At 40.9% G+C, this 17,987-nt stretch overlaps 1 protein-coding gene across 2 annotated transcripts in view; it reads right to left on the bottom strand.

The window, feature by feature from the left end:
• AP1S3 (adaptor related protein complex 1 subunit sigma 3) overlaps positions 1 to 17,987 on the bottom strand; it is a 67,985-nt gene that overhangs the window by 19,671 nt on the left and 30,327 nt on the right. The gene's annotated exons all lie outside the window — the stretch shown is intronic.

Genomic DNA, 17,987 nt, shown 5'->3' on the forward strand with positions numbered 1-17,987 from the left:
TTGTATGTATATGTATGTATGTATGCATATACACACACCATTCTTTCTTTACCCATTCATCTGACAATGGACACAGGTTGATTCCATATTTGGGCTACTGTCAATAATGCTGCAATGAACATGGGGGTGCAGTTACCTCTTTGAGAAACTGATCGCCTTTCCATTACAAACATACCCAGATGTGGCATTTCCCTTGGAACTATACCTAGAAGTATTATCATACTCTAGGACCTCCACACTATTTTTCATGATGGCTGTACCAATGGACATTCCCACCAGCTGTGTGCAAGGGCTCCCCTTTCTTCACACCCTCACCAACACTTTTCATCTCTTGTCATTTTGATAACAGCCATTCTAACAGGTATAAGGTGATATCTCATTGTTCTTTTGATTGACATTTCCCTAATGATTAGTGATATTGAGCATCTTTTCATATACCTATTGGACATCTACATATCTCCTTTGGAAGTATGTCTCTTCAAGTCCTCTGCCCATTTTTTAATCAGGTTATTTTTTCCTTGCTATTGACTGGTTTGAATTCCTTGCAGATTGGAGGTATTAACCTCTTAACAGATGTATGATTTGTAAAGATTTTCTTCCATTCCATAAGTTGTCTTTTTACTTTGTTGTCTCATTTGCTGTGCAGAGGCTTTGTACAGAGTTTGATGCAATCCCATTTGTCTATTTTTGCTTCTGTTGCCTATGCTTTTAGAGTCATATCCAAAATATCATTGGCCAAACCAATGTCAATGTCAAGAAATATTTTCTGTATGTTTTCTTCTAGTAGTTTTACAGTTTAACAGTTTCAGGCCTTACATTTAAGACTTTTAAGACCATTCTAAGTTGGTTGTTGTATGTGAAGGGCGAAGAGGGTCCAATTTCATTCTTCCGTATGTGGATGTTAGTTTTCCTAACCATTTACTAAAGAAACTGTCCTTTCTCCATTGGGTGTTCTTGGCACCTTTCTCAAACTAAGTTTCAAATGTAAGTTCTTTGAGGATTATTTGGCTGAGACATTTAGAATCAAATTATCTTTGGCATCACAATAAATATTTAACAATTTAGATAGTGTTGACCACATTAGGGAGAAGCCTGATTTTATTTTCAATTAAGTTTCAAAATGTGTATTTGAAATGCATGTTCCCATTTCAGTGAATTTTAAAAGTTTTAAATGAATAGAAGACACTGTGATATGTAGAAATGTACTGTGGAACCTGGGGGGTATCAAAGATTTGTTTTTCAGAAATTTTCAGATGATCTGATCTTCATTTTATAAGAGATTAAGTTTTCTCAGTCTACAGTATGAAAAGATCAATTCCAGAATCATAATTTATTTTGTAGTTTTTGTTTTTTACAAAATAAAATTCATTATTGAGGCTAATTGTGTCATGGAGGGAATGATATATACTAGGAACCAAAATAACTAAAATTCTCAAACTTTACAAATATTCAGCTCTTTTTATTAAAGAGATTTGGCTCTGAATGTCACAGCATATGTCATATGTCATACAAACTCAGCAGGTGGAGATACCTGGAGATCAAAAGAAACCAGGCTCTTTCTTCACGGCATCCCCTACCCCCAACTTATAGAATTTGAGGTCTTCTTAATAAGTTATATTCTTTCTTGGAAAAAAAAAAAACAAGACCTTATAACAAGGTCTTGAAAAACCAAGACCTAGAAAATGAATAGAAAGCAAGTTATAAAGTCCTGCTCATCTAGACATTTTAAGAAAAATCACCCTCAGTCTGGAATTTTAAGCATCTAGTTAAAACACAGCATTTTCTTAAACACCCATTTCACTATCAGTGCAGGTATAGATAATTCCATAATGAAACTACTACTACTTTCTAAGAATCATATTGAGAGAAAGATATTTTTAACTTCTAAGAAGAGATCATCATAAAAGTGACATTCTAAACGTACAAAATTGAATGGGAATAGAATAATAAAACCTCAGGATCTTGAGAACAAGGTTCAGCTTTGGATTATCACCAGTAGATAAGACTATTCAATCCTATTTCAAGTGAATGGTCAGATCTTTGCTAGAGAAGTGAAATTCACATATTTTCTGGGTGTTGACTTTGCATTTTCTGTCAAAACATTTTCTTCTTCCCATGTAACCTAAATCTCTTCTGTTACAATTTAAACCAATTTTCCCTGATTTTATCCACAGAGCATATTAAAAGACAATATATCACTATCCTTGAAATAATAAGTAATTCTCCATATATTTGAAGACAGGCTTTAAAGTGTATCTGGAGTCTTTTCCTTCCAGAAGAAATTACCTGGTTTCATGTCTTCTTATTGGTTCTATTACCAGATTTCAAAACTGTCAGCTACAATTCCTCCAGGACTACTTCACAAATAAATGTCACTTTTAATTTAAAGAGCTCAGATCAATGCCCAAAGTTCCAGTGAGAAGCTGGAATTATTGCTGAGTTTAATTGTGGATTACTTTCTAGTTCTCTTACAACCTTCTCTCAAGATCAAGTGCCTGCCTTCTTAAATGGATCAACAAGGTAGAAAATAAACAAAGAACTCTTTTTCATTCTAACAATGAATTCAAAGAGAAATAATGATCAAGAACATAATACCCACATTCATGAAGTCATTTTAAATATAAAAATGCGTTTCAGATTCAAAAGAAGCAACAAATAGATTCAAGTTTATCCAATCATTGCATTGATTAAAACAGTGTTGAAAGATTTCATTCTCTCAGGTTCTGCTCTGAGGAAGAAGTAGCTTGTATTGTGGTGTCTGGTATCTGTTAACATCTCAAACTGGCCAAAGTAGCATGAGAAAACTGGTGGAATGAATTGTAGCGACTCACGGGAGTTCATTGCCTCTAGCAATTAATGTCGGAGAAGGCGATGGCACCCCACTCCAGTACTCTTGCCTGGAAAATCCCATGGATGGAGGAGCCTGGTGGGCTGCAGTCCATGGGGTCGCTAAGAGTCGGACACAACTGAGCGACTTCATTTTCACTTTTCACTTTCATGCATTGGAGAAGGAAATAGCAACCCACTCCAGTGTTCTTGCCTGGAGAATCCCAGGGACGGGGGAGCCTGGTGGGCTGCCATCTATGGGGTCGCACAGAGTCGGACACAATTGAAGCAACTTAGCAGCAGCAGCAGCAGCAGCAGCAGCAGCAGCAGCAGCAATTAATGTTATCCAATTTATCTGCTTAGTCATTCAAAGCATATTTGGATAATACGTTTCAAGAGATTAATCAAATACCATTTTTGATTAGCATTAGCTTAAAGAGTATGAAAAAAAAGGCAATTGGAAAGTTTTTTTTTTCTAATATACACAGAGTCGACTTAAATTCAAGTTGACGTCATGAACAAACTTCCTCTGACTTCAGAAAACAACACCCAGGCATTTTGTTTCAATAACATTGCTGAGAAGAAGGGAGTAATGAGAGGCTGACTGGTAATCCTCTTTTGGGAAATGCCAACTCCAGAAATAACCCTAAAATCCAATGCAGTGTGATGAGCAAGGCTGACTTCTTATATCTGGGCCAACTGCTCTGGCCTCTGGTAGGCATCTGGCTTCATCAAGATCTCCCTCCCTCATTCAAGGTTAACCTGAGATGATTTGAGAGGAAATCACATTGGCAGCTAAATTAATTGTATTTCAGAGACCTTAAAGTACAGATTATTTATTTACTCAATATATATTTACTGAGTACCTGCTATGTGCACCATGAACCTACAACATAAAACTTCTTTATCTTCTTTACCTTGAACAGCTTTTAATCATGACAAAGAGTCTAAAAAAAAAAAGTAAACATATTGAATTAAACCACAGGCCTTAATATCCTCTGGTGGTGGTTGGTGGTTTAGTCACTAAGTCGTGTCTAACTCTTGTGACCCCATGGACGGTATCCCACCAGCCTCCTCTGTCCATGGGATTCTCTAGGTAAGAATACTAGAGTGGGTAGGCATTTCCTTCTCCAGGGGATCTTCCCGACAAAGGGATCAAACCTGGGTCTCTTGCACTGCAGATGGATTTTTTACAGACTAAGCTACCAGGGAAGCTCTTACCTCTTCTATCTCCCAAAATGCCACTAAAATGACAATAGCAAAATTTCTTTACTGCATTAACCCTCAAAGGCCAGGAGAATGGCAGGGGATGTGATAGCAGCCAAGAGATTTCAACAATTCTTTGGAAGATGGAAGGAGATAGAAGACTAATAACTAACTTGGCAAATTAAGGAAAATTGTAGCTTAAGAGGTAGAGTCCAAAGAGGAAACCAGAGAAAGCCTGAGAGCAGCACTTGGGGGCACCATGGCCCTGCAAAGTTCTAAAAACAGGGACACTGGCTAAAGGTCTACCTACAGAGTGGTTGGCATGGACCACCTATGGCGTTCCTGGGGGATTACAGTTAAGTGGGAACACTCATGCATGTGTACACACACAGCACACATGCATATACACACACCCCACAGTAAGTTCCCAGCTGTTTTACTCAAGGGTACAGAAATTAAGTGGAGTCCAGGCAGCGGGGGTGTCTCTTGGCTCAGCTTCCTCTGGCCCCCAGTCAGTAATGGGTAGCAAGCAGCTGGCAATGCCAACAAGGCTTGACTTACACAACCTGAGAAGCTCAAATTTGTGCAAAGCCATATTTCTTCCCAGGTGGCCGAGTGGTCAAGAATCTGCCTGCCAATGGAGAAAATGCAGGTTCAATTCCTGGGTCAGGAAGATCCTCTGGAGGATGGCAACCCGCTCCAGAATTTTTGCCTGGAAAACTTCACGGACAGAAGAGTCTGGCGGGCTCCATGGGGTCACGAAGAGTTGGATACAACTGAGCACATACGCATGCACACACACACACACACACACACACACACACACACTTCTTCTTTACTTAAGGCTTACGTTACCTCTCAGGGGACTTACACAAGTAAGTCCACAAAAAGAAATATTTATAGACATCTGCAACCCTCCTGGATCTTAAACATAATTCAGAGCTGCAAAGCTAAATATACATCTTCACCAAGTGAGAACCATGTTCCTTGCCTCTACCACCGAACTCTGTAGTATAAAAAAGCTCATTATTAATTAGGAAACTGAATGATTCCTCCCTGAAGACACTTAATGGCAGAGAAAAGATCTCTAGGTACTAACAACAGAGCCTCCTGGGCCACCTGACTATGCCCCCAGAACTGTCTATTAGCATCTTGTGGTGGTGGTTTAGTTGCTCAGTTGTGTCCGACTCTTGCGACCCCATGGACTGTAGCTCGCCAGGCTCCTCTGTCCATGGGGTTTTCCAGGCAAGAATACTGGAGTGGCTTGCCATTTCCTTCTCCAGGAGATCTCCCAACCCAGGAATTGAAGCCGGGTCTCCCACATTGCAGGCAGATTCTTTACCGACTGAGCTATGAGGGAAGCCCATTAGCATCTTAGCACCCACTTTTAAATATGAGTAGAGACCAAGGATTTCCTGACATCTGAGAATAGTCTCTAATGTCAAAGAAAGAGACTGAAAAGAAAAAATAGGAAAAAAAAGTAAGTAGTGGATACAGTAAGAAAGCATGGAGCAGGACAAACTGTTACACACACACACAAACATGAGTATGCTCAGAGAGTTCAAAGAAGATGGAGTTCCTAGATCAATAAAACAAAAGCAGGGTTCTATGGAGGAAAAAAGAGACAAGAAAAAAAACTCTTGTGAATTAAAAAGTACGATAACCAAAATAAAGCCAAAGGACTCTCCGAGAAATAAGAACAAATGGAAAAACAGAAGGAAAATTAGAGGAAAAGACAAAACTATTGAGGAGTCAACCCAGAAGGTGCAAAATTCAGAGAGCTAAAACAGAGATAATGGGAGAAAATATCAAAGAAAGAATTCAAAAACTGTCCTAGGTCTAACAAGATGAGATGTCAGATTAGATAGGCTCATCATGTGCCCAGCACAAAGAATTTTAAAAGGACACTGCATGAAAGAACTCTCATGATAAGGAGAATAGCTTAAGAGATTCCAGGAGGACAAAAAGTTCACACTCAACAGATCAGCAATCAAAGAGCATAGGACTCCTCACCTGCTGCTGTTGGAAGACTAGATGTCTACATCCAACCAAATTATCAACTCAGTGAAAGAGAGGAAGAGACCTTTGACTTTTCACCCTTGCATAGACTAAAAATGAAGAGAAAAATAAAGAAGAAATTTGCATCCAGCTTCCCTGGCAGCTCAGTGGTAAAGAAATCTGCCTGCCAATGCAGGAGACACAGGTTCCATCCTTGGGTAGGGAAGATCCCCTAGATAAGAAAATGGCGATTCACTAACAGTATCTTTTCCTGGGAAACCCCATGGACAGAAGAACCTGGCAGGCTACAGTCCATGGAGTTGCAAAAAAAGTCAAACACAACTGAGAACTCAACAACAACAAATATCTTCCTTAAGAAGCCACTGGAAGCTGTCTCTCAGCAAAGTGTAGGAGAGAGTTAGATATGGTTACCTAGAGTACGGGCTTCCCAGGTGGCACAGTGGTAAAGAGCCTGCCTGCCAATGCAGGACCCATAAGAGACATAGGTTTGATCCCTGAGTCAGGAAGATCCCCTGGAAGAGGGTATAGCAACCCACTCCAGTATTCTTGCAGGCATCAGAGGATGTGATGGCTGAATGGCATCACCGATGCAATGGACATGAACTTGGGCAAACTCTAGGAGGCGGTGAGGGACTGGGAAGCCTGGAGTGCTGCAGTCCATGAGGTCGAAAAGAGTGGGACATGACCGGGCAACTGAACAACAAGAACCTAGAGTACAGGGACCCCAAAGCAAAATGGTGGTGAAAGGAAAGACCAGAACGACAGCCACATACCAGATCAAGAAAGCAACCATTTCGGACGGAAGTGGTGGAGGCTGGAGGAAGAGGTGGGGAAGGGAGTGATAGAATTTATAGATCATTTCATTCCTTTTTATAGTTAGAAAAAAATATCGATAGTCATCTGAAAGATCTGTCAGATGACTGGGGGGAAAAATAATGATAGCTATATAGAAAACCAGACAGTGGAAAACATACTTACCAACTTCAGAAAAAGAAATGATACAAGCAAGAAATCATAATCTTAGTTTTTAAAACTACTTTGGGAGAAAGAGAATTGAGGAAGTATGTGTGTGAGCAGAAGAGAAGTACATGCTCAGTTACTATTAGTCAGGAGATAATGTAAAGAATTATGAGTAGGAAAACGCCAGCATAAGCATATTATTTAGAAATATAGATGGAAATACCCAAACTGCTTTGTTGCTCAGTCGTGTCTCTTTGCAACCCCATGGACTATACCAGGCTCCTCTGTCCATGGAGTTTTCCAGGCAAGAATACTGGAGTGGGTTGTCACCAAAGGAAAGGCTGCAATTATTGAAACTAATTCTTCTAGAAGAACATAGCAAAGAAGAGTTGCTGTGTTTCATTATAAAGTAGATCTACCCAAGTAGATTTTTTTAATATGCACATATATTATCTATATTTAAAATTTTTAATGGAATTAAAAATCAATAAATAAGGGATGGTAGATTACCTATATTTAACAGTGACATTAAAAACATATTCTGAGATATCTTCCCCTCTCCCAATATTAAACTCTAAGCTTGAGGGGAAACATCCATAAATATATTAACTGTTGTAACTATCATTTATGAGCTTTCATTTGATTTTATCTGATGCAGTTTTATTTTTCAACCTCATGAGTAAGAGTGCCATTAGTTTACTAGCTTCCAGGTGGAGTAATACATTCTACGTCCTGATTTTACTTCAAGCACATAACATTTGACCAGAATTCTACTCTTCCTAATACAACTTTTTAATATATTTTTTATATTTATTTATTTGGGGCTTGCCTTGGGTCTTAGCGGCAGGGGCTCACAGGCTCTCCAGTTGTGGGCTTAGTTGCCCCACAGATGCACAATCTTCCAGGACCAGGGATCAAACCCACATCCCCCACATTTGAAGGTGGATTCTTAACCACTAAACCACCAGGCAAGTCCTTCCAATATAATTTTTAAAAAGAGAGGACAGATGAAATTTTTTGGAGATTCTGTGCTATTCTTCATGTACTAACAATTCCCTATACACACACACACCTGCCGAGGTCCAGCCCCGGCTGATCCAGGGTATTCGAAGGAGAGACGGCTAGGCGACCTATTCAAATGTTAATTAGAGATAATAAAGAGTAATAGAATGAGGATAGCTCAGTAGGAAAATTCAGTGGAGAAAAGAAGCTGAGTGGCTTGGTTTACGCGGAAAATCAATATAACCCGTGACACCAGGTTAGCTCTGACCACGGAGGCCGCAGGCGCCCTCTCGAATAGCGGAAGGTGCCCCACCTTAAACACCTTCTCGAGTGGGTCTTAGAAGCCCAGGCAAATAAATGGTCGCAGAGGACATCCGCGCTCCAGATGGACACTCAGCTGGAAGTTAAAGGGAAGAATGACATGGGGAGACCAAGCGTTGGTGAGCAAGGCCCATAGCTTTATTTTCAACAGGGGCTTTTGTACCCTAAGTTACACATAGAGGATAATAGGGGATGCAAAATTAGCAGTCTTTGATGCTTATCAAAAACCAGGGTTTCTTTCCTGCAGATTTATCGTATACAAATGGTTTAGGTGATTTACATCATCTTCTGGCCAGAGGCCTATTAACATTTTATGACTCTTGACAAGGACTTATCAACAAAGACTTATTTTCTCTAAGAGTAATTATTTTAAGGTTTGGCGCCATCTTCCGAAGATAAGATTACGTTCCTATAGGGCGGATGTGTAATGGGTTTACAAAGTAAAGAATTTACTACCTTAAGGGTCTAAAGTTACTAACACCAAGGCCACTACTTATTTTTTCTACATACCAGCTATATTAATTAATGCACATTCAAGGATACAATTCAGGGGATGTGAAAACTTGGCAACAAACATTGGCTCATCAAAGAAATCTTTTACTAGTTTTATTCTGACAGTTTCTAATTCTCTGAGAGGCTCTAAGCTATTTGAATATCTTAAGCTTCCCGTGCCTCTGGAGGCTGGGAGACTGTAAACAATCGTATGCATAGCTGTAGGTGTCCGGGTAAACTTGTCAGGCGAGTTAGAGAGCCATCTGAGGGGTTTGGATTTAAACACTCCTAATTGCCCAGGAACTTTATTAATTGGAGCTGTAAGTTAACTCTTTGACAGAGAGAGTGAGATGGTGGTGGGGGACAGCCCCCAGTAAAGTCAGAGGTGAGAGCACAAAGCAATAAAGTAGGCAGACTCTGGTTTTTTGGGGGGTAGATGCTCGAGAATATCCGGGGGCACTCCCGAGGCTCGATCCCGCCTTTGCGTATGCCGAGCCTCCTTCCTCATGACCTTTGTCACGAGTGGAATGTCTCTCGCCGGCTCCCGGCACACACCCCCACCCCAAGCTTTTCTCTGTGGAGCAAAGACATTCTCTTCTGAAGCTTCTTTTCATGCTATCGGTTTCTCAGTTCTCTTACCATTTTGCTTTTTTTTTGTTCCTGAATGATGTTTAACTCCACATTTTGCTCATAACAAGGACTCAGTAAATATAGGTGGAACTGTTGAATTTTGCAAAATGGCAACTAGCTCTGCCTTAATATTCTGAGTAGAGAACTGAGTTTTCTACAAGGGCTGGAGAACACTGTGGTTTGGGGTTTTGTTGATCCTCATGAGCTTGAAACTGGGATGATATTTCTCCAGATTCACTAAACTAAACTATCGCTTGCTTTTTGCCCAATCTTCTGGCTGCTTATCCTGATCGATTTAATAGTTCTCTGGCCAGAAGAGTTTAATAGCATTTATACACCAAGAGCTCCAGCTGCTCTGTTCTCTTTGCTAGATCAATTACACAAATGTTACACACGACTGGTCTGGGCACTCATTTCTTCAGGGCCCAACTTTATATCTGCAAGTAAGAATGATCCCTTTAACAATGTGCCTGGGGACTTTCCTGGTGGCCAGTGGTTAAGAATCTGCCTTCTGTTGCAATGGACATGGGTTCAATCTCTAGTCAGGGAACTAAGATCCCACCTGCCATGGAACAACTAAGCCCGAGTGCAACTACTGAGCCATGCTCTGGAGCCTGCACACCACAACTAGAGAGTCCATGAGCCACAACGTAAGATCCCACGTGAGGCAAAGAAGATTCTGCATGCTGCAACTAAGACCTGACGAGGCCAAATAAATTAAAACAAAACAACTATCCCTGATTTCCTTCCTCTAAGCCTTCTCTAAATACGACAAGACCAACCCCTTAGGACTGCTGCCTCTCAGGCATCTCCCTTTGATCTATTGGAGGGGTTTCCAGAAAATAGAAAGACAGACTATCCACTGCTTCTTCATCAGCCTCATTTACTCACTTTCTCATTGAGCTCCAGTTCTCTCTTCCACAAACCAAGCTGCCTTCTTGGTAAAAAGGTAAAGCAAATTACCACTGATCTACCTTTGCTGGATGAAGCACAAGCTGTAATCAAGATTGCCAGGAGAAATATCAATAACCTCAGATATGCAGAATGAACACTCTTAGGCAGAAAGTGAAGAACTAAAGAGCCTCTTGAAAGTGAAAGAGGAGAGTGAAAAAGTTGGCTTAAAATTGAACATTCAGAAAACTAAGATCATGACATCTGGTCCCATCACTTCATGGGAAATAGATGGGGAGACAATGGAAACAGTGGCAGACTTTATTTTTGGGGGGGCTCCAAAATCACTGCAGATGGTGACTGCAGCCATGAAATTAAAAGACGCTTACTCCTTGGAAGGAAAGTTATGACTAACCTAGACAGCATATTAAAAACTAGAGACATTACTTTGCCAACAAATGTCCGTCTAGTCAAGGCTATGATTTTTCCAGTAGTCATGTATGGATGTGAGAACTGGACTATAAAGAAAGCTGAGCATTGAAGAACTGATGACTTTGAACTGTGGTGTTGGAGAAGACTCTTGAGAGTTCTTTGACTGCAAGGAGATCCCACCAGTCCATCCTAAAGGAAATCAGTCCTGAATATTCATTGGAAGGATTGATGTTAAAGCTGAAATTCCAATACTTTGGCCATCTGATGGGAAGAGCTGACTCATTTGAAAAGACCCTGATGCTGGGAAAGATTGAAGGTGAGAGGAGGAGGGAATGACAGAGGATGAGATGGTTGGATGGCATCACTGACTCAGTGGACATAAGTTTGAGTAAACTCCGGGAGTTGGTGATGGACAGGGAGGCCTGGCGTGCTGCAGTCCATGGGGTTGCAAAGAGTTGGACACGACTGCGTGACTGAACTGAACTGATCTACCTTTATTTTACCAGCACATTCCAGGTAGAAATAAGATGTGTCAGACCAAAGTTTCCCAGAAGTCAGATACCCATGTTTTTAGGACAAAGGTTCACTGACAACTGGCCAGTTTTCTAACTTAGTGACCCTTTGAAACTAACTAGTTGCATGCTGGAAGTGGTTTGTTTGTTTGCTTGGGCCATGTCACAGAACTTGCAAGATCTTAGTTACCTGACCAGGGATCAAAGCCCCCTATCCATGAAAGTACCAAATCATAACCACTGGACCACCAGGGAATTCCCTGGAAATTTAAATTTTATAGTTTTATCAAACTCATTATATGCCATCTAGTCAAAATTGTGTTACCTCAACCATTGTTTCAGACTTGATCCAGGACATGCTGTGCATTTACCACTGTGTGTATGTGTTTGTGCTCAGTCACTCACTCATGTCTGACTCTTTGTGACCCCTTGGTTGCAAATGTCCTCTGGGATTTTTCAGGCAAGAATACTGGAGTGGGTTTTTCATTTTCTTTTAGGGGATCTTCCTGACCCAGGGGTCAAACTCATGTCTTCTGCATTGGCAGGTGGATTCTTTAGCACTGAACCACCAGAGAAGCCCACATTTACCACTAGGTCAACTCTCAAATCCAGCAGTAATGTACAGATGTGAGAGTTGGGCCATAAAGAAGGTTGAGTGCCAAAAATGGGTGCTTTTGAACTGTGGTGCCAGAGGAGACTCTTGAGAGTCCCTTGAGCAGCAAGAGTTCAAACTGGTCAATCCTAAAGGAAATCAACACTGAATATTCATTGAAAGGACTGATGCTGAAGCTGAAGCTCCAATACTTTGGCCACCTGATGTGGAAGCTGACTCACTGAAAAGACTATGATGCTGGGAAAGACTGAGGGCAAGGGGAGAAGAGGGTGACAGAGGATGGGATGGTGGGATGGCATCACTGAGTCAGTAGACATGAGTTTGAGAAAACTCTGGGAGAGAGGGACAGGGAAGCTTGGTGTGCCTCAGTCCATGGGATCACAAAGAGTCAGACACAACTAAGTGACTCAACAACACAACTCAAGTTAGACTCAGGACATGAGGGGCATTTATCACTAGTCCAGGTCACAACCTTGGCCAGGGCCAGGGGCAGTAGAGCAGGTTGGTTGTTAAGTGGGAAGATTCTGGTGATAGGCAGCTTGAGAGTTTGTGTTTGCATCCTGGTTCCATCATTTGTAAAAGTTACCTGATCTCTCTGTTTCTCAGTCTCTTCATCTATGAACCAGGGATGACAACAGTAAATGACATCAGTAATGTTAGAGGATACTATCTTTTAGTGAGGAGCTTAGCACAGAGTAAGCTCTCAGCAAATACTTGCTATGGCTAAGGAATCATGGGGAGTCAGCCCCACCCACTTACAGTCCCAATTATCTTCACTGAAGCAAGCCAAAAATTCCCCACTTCTGCCTTTGGAATCATTCCACATCTCCTTCATCACTTTTCCCATGTTCTAATGGAAAGTGTCTGTGACAGTCATTTCATAGGTACCCAGAAAGGCAGTCTGCTGTTTTTTTGGATAATATTAATGAATAACTTTCTATCTTGCCTTCTCAATCACCCAGTCTCATCAATCGCCTTCCTAATGCTTAAACAATGAGTTTCTTCCATAGACAGCCCAAACGTGTAAATAAGTTCTTTAGTTTCTTTCTTCCTTTTGATACCTGACCAGTGGTGTTCTGATCATGTATTTATGAATTCTCTCCAAGTTCCCTGTAAGGCGTTTACTTTGGGGTTCCTCATTTTTTCACTTGTGTGTGCATGTGGCTCTAGTTTCTTTTTCTATAGTTGAGTAAGAGCAAGTCACGCTTTCATCTTTCCTCCTGACTCTTTGCTTGAACCACATCTCTTGTCTCTGGTGGGTCACACTCGCTCTTTAACCACCAGTTTCTCTTTCATGGGGGAAATCGAGGACAGGTATGGCACTGAATCAGCTGCCAGCTCCCCTCTCTGGGCCTCATCTCTTCATCTCAGAAACAGGAGAGCTGGGTCAGGTATCCAAATACCTTTCATGGGCTGGGCAGAGGCAGGCAATATTTTCAACAAGGGTGAAGGTTCAGTGTAATTCAACAGGAGAATAAAGACACAAAGTCAAACTGGAAATCACAAGTTCCAACTGAAGGGACAGCTTCAACTCAGCCATAGTAAGGTTTTGCCAAGAAAAACACTCAGCCAGTATTGCCAGGTCTTCAATTTTTTTTTTTTTTTCCCAAAAGAAGCCTGAAACCTAGATGATTATGTGAAATACTGGGATTATTTTAATATTGGCAATTAATAGGGATAATGGCAACAAAACCTGTGCAAGTCAAACAAAGCACATTGTGAGTGGCTGTGGTCATGAGCTGCATTTGGGCTGCAGGCCTCATTTGAAGCTGCTGAACTAGGTGACAGTTGAAGCCCCTCATTTCATGAACACCATTTACAGCTTTATTGCACTCAACATGCATGCTCAGTTGCTCAGTCATATCCTAGTCTTTGTAACCCCATGGACTATGGCCCACCAAGCTCCTCTGTCCATAGGATTTTCCAGGCAAGAACACTGGAATGGGTTGCCATTTCCTTCTCCAGGGGATCTTCCCAATCCAGGGAGCAAACCTGAGTCTCCTGCAGCTCCTGCGTTGGCAGGCAGATTTGTTACCACTGAGCCACCGGGGAAGCCCATGGCACTCATGAGCTGATTTTCCCCTTTTTTGTGGTTTTGGAATCTGTTTGAGGAAGTAGACCTCGGACCTCAGAGCTGGCTTCCACCTTTCGGTCTAATATTATTGTTGAAACTCTTCTCATAACAGTGACCTATGAACTCTTACTCACCAAATTTTTAAATATTTTTTCCCTCAAGGTTTCTAGCTCAGGTTTCTGTTTCCACAAATACAGGAAGAGAAAAAGTGTATCTAGAGAAGCAAAATCTACACAACCTCATTTTTTGGCTTATTATGTCAACCTTCTTCCTGAGATAAAATGTTGAAAAGCTGCTATACTGGCCAGTGTGTTTCAAATCCTTTCTCAATTCTTGCACACCATCTGGTGGTGGAACTATCTATTTATAACAAGTGAAATGTTCAGTGAAAAAGGAAAATTAGGTGAATTGGGTGAGGAGGAAAGAGGAAGAGGAGAGTAAGAGGAACGGTAAGAGAAAAAATAAAAAGAAGGAAATAAGAGGGAAATAAAAGTCATGAGTAATCCACATATTAAAAGTTCAACTGCTGAGAATTAGCTAGCAGTCATTTATGTAAAGCTTTAAAGATGCTCCTAAAATTGTCTGTTATGACTTAGAAAAGGAACTTATGGTTGCCGGGGGGAAAGGATATTAAGGACTTTGGGAAGGTCAAGTACACACTGCTATATTTAAAACAGATAACCAACAAGTACCTATTGTATAGTACATGGACCTCTGCTCAATGTTATATGCCAGCCTGGATGGGAGGGGAGTTTGGGGGAGATGAATACATGTATATGTATGGCTGAGTCCCTTTGCTGTTCATCTGAAACTACCACAACATTGTTAATCGGCTATACCCCAAAACGAAATGGTTTTGGTGTTAGAAATAAATAAATAAAATTGTTATCCATCCACCTGCATCGCACAATACTGTTTACGAGGAAAGGAGGATGGAGAGATGGATTGTTATATGAAAAGGACAAGACAAGCAGCCTGTGAGGGGCTGGATTTGCCGCACCCTAAGATCTATATGCTTAAGTCCTAACTCCAGTACCCCAGAATGGGACCTTGGTCACTGAAGATGTAATAGTAAGTTAAGATCATATGAGAGCAGGGTGGGCCCCTAACCTATCAATATGATAGGTTTCATTACAAAAAAGGGAAATTTGGAGACTTCCACGACAGTGAAGTGGTTAAGGCTCTGTGCTTCCAACTGCAATGGGCATGGGTTCGATCCCTGGTCAGGAAGCCAAGATCCCACAAGCCACACCACATGGCCAAAAAATAATAAAAAAGGGAAATTTGGACAAGACGCGCATACGGAAAGAACACTGTGTGAAGATAAAGGCAGAGAGTGAGGCGATGCAGCAGAGGCCAAGGAACACAGAAGCTTGGCAGCAAAGTGCCGGGAGCTGGGAGAGAAGCCCCAGTGTCTCAGAATCCCCAGGAGCAACCAGCCCTATTGAAACCTTGATTTTGTACTTTCAGCCTCCAAAACTGAAACTATCCATTTCTATCATTTAAGCCACTCAGTGTGTGATACTTTCTACCAATAGCCCTAGTACAAAACTTGTCTCTGGCTTTTAATTTTATGTCTTTTAAAAAAATTAAAAAAAAAAACTCAAATCACCACCATTGTTTTCCATGTCGGTTACAATTCAAAATCATAAAACCAAATTGTCTATATTCCAGAGATAAAGTCAGCAGATTCCAATCAGCTTAGCAAATATTTATTCAGTGTCTATCCCAGTGAGGTCTTTAAAATGAAACCACCACTCATTCCTAGACTCACAAAATGACATTAGGAAGTAATGTAGTAACATTAGGAAGGATAACAGAGGTGATTTGGTACAAATCTCATTTTAACACAGATTGCCGGTGACTGGACCCTCAGTCGCATAGTTAAGAAGAAGCAGAGTTAAAAACCACCTCCTCAGCCCAAGGCTCTTTGCGCTTGGCACCTTAAAACCACTTTTATCCAGCAAAGCTAAAACCACTACTTTTTTTTTTCACTTATGTAAATAATGACAGTCAAATCTTATACTAATGCCAGAGACCCACTTATAATGACTAACATGTTGAAAAATGTGCCAACGCCACACTAAGCACATCACATCACCTCATTTACCCTTCATTAAAACTGTAAGATGTAGATACTATTATTACCCTCACTTGATTGATAAGGAAACCGAGGTCCAACAGAGTTATGTACCTTGCTTTGGGTTAAGCAGCAAGAAGGTTCCAAAGTTGGGTTTTCATTCTAGAGCCCACTTTTTTTTTAAGTAAAAAAATTTATTGGTATAAAGATTTTTACAGTAGTTTTATTATTTTTTAAGACAGTATCTATATAATATAGACATATTCCTTTCCTGATTCTATCACTCTGTATTCATCTTTGCCTATATTATGTGGAGAGAGATATATATATCTTTGATACCCACTTTTTAAATTGCTCTGCAACATCACCCTGTGAGAAGACAGCAAAGATACAGACACTGGCACCAGTGAGGCTGGATCTGCCCGCTTTTGAAGTCAATATGATATCGACCATCTTTGTGACTAGAAGGTAGACCCTGAAGCTCTCCCTACCCCATCTGATACCAAAGCTTCTGCAACAAATTTTTTTCTTTGTGTCTCTGTGTTTGTGCTTAGTCCTGTCTGACTCTCTGCAGTCCTATGGACTGCAGCTCACCAGGTTCCTCTGTCTGTGGAATTTTCCTGGCAAGAATACTGGAGTGGTTTTACTTCCTACTCCAGGGGATCTTCCCAACCCAGGGACTGAACTCCTGCCTCTTTCGTCTCTTGCATTGGCAGGTAAATTCTTTACCACTAGAGCCACCTGGGAAGCTACTTTTTTTTCTGGAACAACTTTTAAAATGAGCAGGTAAGGTCAAAAGGCCTGTGCTTATAGAAATTAAAATAAGAGAAATAAACATTCAACCGAAGATAATAATGCATTTACCACTGAATCACTCTGAATCACTCACTACTACTAAACATATCACAGCAGTGACATCAAAGTACGTGAAGAAAGTATTAAGAGTTTATTATACTGGAAGCTTCTCGCTAGCAGAAAAAGATCATCTGAACCTATCTATGCAGCTAGGTTAGATCAAACATGGGCCCTTATCGCTTCTCATATAAATGGGGAGCACTGGTGAACTTGGAAAAAACTCCCTTAGAGCCCTATCAAGGGTCTACAACATTACTGAGAGAAAAGGCCATTATTTCCTTTGAGGTGATAACTAAAACAGTGCCTGTATTGGCAAGGAAGTCCCTGTTTCTAGAGATAGAGAGAAGAATGTCAAGAAAGGAGAGAAAGAAGGTACAGCTGTACCTACTGGGCTTGCTTTCTTACTGAAAATGCATAGAATTTTACCTTTCTTCCTTTCTCTCTTTTCATGTATTAATTCAGCAAGTATTTCCTGAATATCTAGAAAAGCTGTGACAAACCTAGACAGCATATTAAAAAGCAGAGACATCATTTTGACGACAAAGGTCCGTATAGTCAAAGCCATGGTTTTTCCAGTAGTGAGAGCTGGACCATAAAGGCTGAGTACTAAAGAACCGATGCTTTTCAACAGTGATGTTGGAGAAGACTCTTGAAAGCCCCCTGGACTATGAGGAGATCAAACCAGTCAATCGTAAAGGAAATCAACCCTGAATATTCACTGGAAGGACTGATGCTGAAGCTAAAGCTCCAATACTTTTGGCCACCTGATGTGAAGAGCAGACTCATTGGAAAAGACCCTGAGGCTGGGAAAGATTCAGGGCAGGAGGATAAAAGGGTGACAGAGAATGAAATGGTTGGATGGCATCAACAACTCAGTGGACATGAGTTTGAGGAAACTCCAGGAGTAGGTGAAGGACAGGGAAGCCTAGCATGCTGTCCAAGTTGGACAGCAAGATAGCATTAATTACATCCCTTGTGCTGCTTATCTATTTCTTTTAAAATTTTGGATTCACTTTAGAAGAGCATTTCAAAATAACTCAGGAAAAAAAATAATACTATGTCGATTGGGAGTAT

The sequence above is a fragment of the Bubalus bubalis genome, chromosome 2 (genome assembly GCF_019923935.1).
Source record: "Bubalus bubalis isolate 160015118507 breed Murrah chromosome 2, NDDB_SH_1, whole genome shotgun sequence".
NCBI classification, from domain to species: domain Eukaryota; kingdom Metazoa; phylum Chordata; class Mammalia; order Artiodactyla; family Bovidae; genus Bubalus; species Bubalus bubalis.